This window comes from Phyllostomus discolor, chromosome 2, assembly GCF_004126475.2.
Source record: "Phyllostomus discolor isolate MPI-MPIP mPhyDis1 chromosome 2, mPhyDis1.pri.v3, whole genome shotgun sequence".
In the NCBI taxonomy this organism is placed as follows: Eukaryota; Metazoa; Chordata; class Mammalia; order Chiroptera; family Phyllostomidae; genus Phyllostomus; species Phyllostomus discolor.
This window is the reverse complement of record NC_040904.2, coordinates 162,769,715-162,775,148: the sequence shown is the minus strand read 5'-3', so window position 1 is coordinate 162,775,148 and position 5,434 is coordinate 162,769,715.

The following is a 5,434-nucleotide window of genomic DNA, read 5'->3' as shown; positions in this document are numbered from 1 at the left end:
GTAGTTTGTACTGGGTCAGACTGGGCGGGTTTGGGCTCTTCCCCCTCCTCTCTCTGCTCCCCCCCGCCTTCCTCCCCCCTCCTTTCCAGATGTACAACGTAAACGCTCGGAAAAGGAGTCGGAAAAAGGGAGCCGAGAATTTCCTAATGAGGAAAGGAATCACCTCTGGAGGTCGGAGGAGCCTGTATATGTGTGAGGTCTTCCTCACTTTTTCAGGGAGGAGACTTTTGGGTAGAAAGAGGCGGGAGGCATATCTGGCATCTGGCCAACTGGGATTCCCCTTTGCCTTCCGGGGCCACTGGGTGCCGCCTGGATTCCTGCCAGCTGGATCTGGGACTCAGGAGTTGAGGCACAGAGCGCTCCTGGTCTGATGGAGGACCTCCACAGGCTTCTGTAGTCTGCTGCCCTTCACCCCAAGCTACTAGAATTGAAAACCTAGGAGTCTGGGGTCACTCACCAGGAGGATTCTGCTCCAGGTCACCCCCTTCTTGGTTTCAGGGTATAGAAACCTCTGTTGAGCTCCTTCCTAGAATATGGCAGTTGACCAAGAGCCTGGGAGTGATAGGGAGGGTGGTGTTTTGGCCTCTCAGTGTCTTCTTGATGAAAACCGAAGTGATTCCTATAAACCTGTAGAGTTGTAGCATGGGGTGGAGTGGTGGTGTTGGTATCTTGCAAAGGGGCCACTCCATTCTCCCCAGGTCCCCTGGTAATGTAGAGGAAGAAACTCTGTAGCAAGGGAAGGCAGTAACCCCCTGCCCACCCCTTCCTCCAACCCTGGCTCTGTGTACTGTGATCACCTTTCAGGATTCTAGTCTTTATTGTAGTCTGGGGGAGGGGGACCTAGGGGACTAGATTCTCTCCTACCCGCCACTCCCTTCCAGCCTCCTTCCTGTCTTTTTCCTCCAGGACTCCTTTCCTTCCAGGATAATAATTTCTCAAATCAAACCCTGCTCCCTCTGTTCCCCAGTCCCCTGCCTCACTCTGGTCTCAGGGACTCAGAATAAAAATGTCCAGAATCAGTGCTTTTTCTTTTGCTATGAGTTTCCTTCTGCTACTGTATTTTCTGCCCAAAATCACCCAGTTTTTTTTTTAAAGCACTCCCCACCCCCCATGCCCCGCAGCCCGTTGTCAGCTGCAACCCAAGGGACAAGCCAGCTGGTCAGACTGTGGGATAATGCTGGCCCCCATCCCACTCACATCTGCAGGTCTCGACCCTTACTTAGGTGAGGAACCCAAGCAAATTCTGGATCAAGATCTTAAGCATAGCTCTGCCGGAAGGCTGAGAACCCTCTTTGGGAGGAGAGGGGCCGAGGCCTGCCTGCCATACAAACCAGAAAAGCACATGTGTGTGAACCCAGCTCTTTCCTTTCTCAGCCCAGGCAAAAGCTTTTTAGGTTTTCTCAGGATTTGGGAGCTTGGGCTGGAGGGTGGAGGGGTACAGGGAGGGAGGTGTGTGACTCAGCTCCTCCCAGGAGCCTTGGTGGGGGACAGGGGACATAGCGTTCTATTCCAATTTTCTTCCCAACTCCACCCCCCTCCCACACTTGGCCAACTCAAACAGGCCCCCTCCCTGTCCATTCCCTGCTTCTGTTTACACCAGGAGCCCCTTAGTCATTCCCTGGCTGGCTTTTCTACTCTCTCCAATATCCCTCTTCTCTTGGCTCTCTGTGTCCTTATAAGTCCTCTCCCAGTGGCCCCAACACCTCCTGCTTTTCTTCTCACCGTGCCTGCTCCAGGTCAGTCCTGAAGTTGGGGTTCCCTCTTAGTTGGAGTTGTTTCAGCATAGCCCTCCAGGTCTGGAAAGGTCAGCCAGGAGGGGACTCTAGAAGTCATCAGCCCAGCCCTCTCCTTCAGAAGAGGAAATGGGCGTAGAGAGTTTAAGTGACTTGTCCAAGGTCACATGGCTAGCCAGTTAGTGGTGAGCCTAGAACCTAAGTGTTTTGACTCTAAATGCAATGCTTTCTCCTCTCAGCCCATTGCCCTTGAAATCCTCTGTCTCCTCAGCTTTTTCTGTCTTGTGTATCTCTCAGCTTGTCTCTGACCCAGCCTGTGTGTCTGCCAGTGTCTCTGTTTTCTCTCTCAGATATGATCTCTCTCATAGCCTCTGTCCTTTTATCTATCAGTAGGAATGATTTGCTGTGATGACAGACTATTATTAATCATGGTCTGCTTGACAGAGGAATAGAAGGGGTGAAGGGCAAGGGCAGACCACTCACCAGGTTCCTGCTGCCACCAGCCTACCTGCCCAGAAGGCTGGAACCTTAGAATCAGAAGAGTGAATTTCCATAGAAATGGACAGGATAGAGGTGCAAGTTCTAAAGCCAGGAGCCATGCTGAGTTTCAACAGGGTGAGAGAGTATTAATAATGGTTTATTTAGCATGTGCTATATGCCTGGCCCTGGGCTTGACATTTAACTTGCCTTTATTGAATTTAGAAAAATTTTTAAAAGATTTTTTTAAATTTATTTTTTTTAGAGAGGGAAGGGAGGGAGAAAGAGAGAGAGAGAGAAACATCAATGTGCAGTTGCTGGGGGCCGTGGCCTACAACCTAGGCATGTGCCCTGACTGGGAATTGAACCTGTGATGCTTTAGTTCGCAGCCTGCACTCAACCCACTGAGCTGTGCCAGCCAGGGCTGCCTTTATTGAATTGAATCTTCCCAACTATCCAGCACTAAAGATATTGTGATCCTTATTTTACTGTGAGGGAACTGAGTCTCAGAGAATGAAGTGACTAAGCCAAGATCCACAGAAACAAAGGGCCAGAGGTGGAATCCAAATTCAGTCCCAGCTGATCCAAAGCCTGTTGCTTTTCCCACTGTGCTGTTAGTTTAGTCCTCTAAATTGTTAGTTTAGTCCTCTAAGTTTCTGTGGGGGAAGATTCTGGAGCAGGGACCTTAACCTAGGTCCATTGTTCCCAGAGTGGGATAGAAAGAAGATCAGGTGCATAATTGACTAATCCTCTGAAACTGGAAGTTTTTGTGTGTATGTATGTGATTTTTCTGGGGTGAGACTCAGTTGCTTCTTTTAGATTCTCAAATGCCTGGAAATCCAAAGAGCACTGAGGCTGAATGTCCTGATTTCAAGGGATAGATCTGAGCTTTGTTGAGCCTGTAAAAAGCCTGGTTGGGGCTTTAGTTGAGTGAAGTCTTCATGAAAGTAAACTTTCCAACTGGTGTATGGTAGCACACACAAATAGGGTGTAGGTGTGCTGAGATCATATTAATCCCCTCATCTCTTGCAGCCTGCCAAAGTCCCCAGGCTGGTGGCTTCTTCCCAGAGTGAACTCTCTTGCTTACTCCAGGGGATTATAAAAATATAACATCAATGTGATATGATACAAAAGAGTTTGGGAAGAGTTTGCTGGACAAAGGAGGCAGAGGAGCTTGTTGGCTTGTGGCTCCTGGCTTTGGCTCTGGAATCCCACTCCTGCCCTATGGTGGGGTAAGGGAAGAGGGAAGGAAGGAGGGATACTAATGAAGATTATAAAGCTTCAAGTGTATCTCTGGAAGGAAAACAGGAGCCTAGTTAACCCAGGAGTCTGGGTCCAGAGCCAGCTAAAGTTGGGGCATTGCTCTGAGTGTGTGTGTGTGTGTGTGTGTGCCTAAGAGAGAGAAATTGGAAAGTACAGGAGTAGGTCATCTGAACTTTGTGACTCTGTCACTGCCCTGACTCAAAGTCTGGGTCTGGGCCTGGGGGAACTGACGGCTCCATCATTTGTGAGTCACCGCCCACCACCAGCACTCCCTGTCTGACCTGGGAGAAACCCCTCCCCCATGTCCCAGACCTAAAATAAACCCAAACTCCCCTCTCCTTTTCATCCCCACGTTGCTCAGATAATAGGAACGATGGATGAAAGATGTTTGTTGGGGTGACAAAATCAGGCCTGGGGGATAAGATATTTGGGTTTACTTGGTGCTCTAGGACTCTGAACCTAAGGATTGAGACTATGACCATATATCTCTATAAGGACTAAACTGGAAGTTTTTCCAGGCTGGGCTAGGCTGAGGAGGGACAGAAGGACAGGGATTAGGGGAAGGGCACTCACTGAAGAGGAGCAGGGCTAAGCAGACACTGGAGTAAAAAATATAAGACCCAGGGGTCCAAACAGCAGATCAATGAGAAGGAAGTTTCTCTATCCCAGCTAGTGCCTTCTCTTCCAATCACTCTTCAGTTTTTCTATCCCCTCCCGCTCCCCTGCCCCGCCCCCAACCCTGCAACAGCAACAGAACTCTACAGCAAAATATAACAACTCCACGTAAGAAGTTAAAAGGGAAATAAGATTCTCTGGGTTGTACTAAACATTAACCTCATTTTATTTGCTCATGTACCCCACCCCCATTATTTTCTGTTCTTTTTCTCTGCTTTGCTGCCATGTACCTACCTCTGGAGAGGAAAGGAGTGCCTGAAGCTTCTGGGCTCAAGGGCCTGGAAACTGGAGGGGAGATCCTTCCGGGGTGGGAGCTGTGGGCTGGAGCATCAGTTTCCTGGGATGGCCTTCACAGATGTAAGCACATCTGGAGGCCATCAGGGAGGGACTTGGAGCATCAGGATTCTCAATACACAATCTGATTGAGGCTGTGAGGCACTGAGGATGAGCCAGGATTCCTCCTACCCTCACAAATTTGCCTGCCATTTCTAGCTCTCTCTTGGGAAGGATTACCGATCCCAGACAGGAAGTTAGGGCATCAGAAAAGGCCAGGAGGAGGGCAAGAGGGCCAAGGATTGCACCTAAACCCAGACGTACTTTTTCACTAGCTTCATCACTTTCTAGTTCTATAAAGGTGTCAGCATTTCTGATCAGATAGGAATCAGGGTGTGTGTGTGTGTGTGTGTGTGTGTGTGTGTGTATGCAGCATAAGTATGCTGTTTAACCTTAACATAATAATATATATGCTGTAGCATCAGGTTGGGGATGTGGAACAGCTGGCACCCCTCCTTGCTTTTCATGAGAAGGCGTAAGTCCTCCTTATGAGTTCTCATGAGTTCTCTGGATCTCTGGCACTTCTCACCCTTTAACCTACAAACAAACACACACACTCTTTCCTTGGCTGCAAATTCCTCCTTGTCCATCATCACCTTGTAATGAGCACATTTGTTTTCCAGGGATCGTGTACAGAGCTAAGAATAGGTCCACCCACTTGCCCTTCCTCTCAGGGAGATCTAACATTTTGGGGTGCTGAATAGGGGGTAAAGGGTGAATAGTAATCCCTGCAAGGGTCCAGGTGTCTCCAGCCACTGGCTCCTTAGGGTGAAGTGGAAAGTCTCTGAGCCTGAGATTCGGACTCGGTGACATGGAGCACTCTTGAGGAGCAGAGCTCACTCTTCCACAGCTATAGCTTGAGGAAGGAACTGAGCCTTGAAAGATTCTTGAACAACTCCTGGACTCCAAGGTTATGATTTAATGAGTTGAGGTAATATAATAGAAGGTAGTGT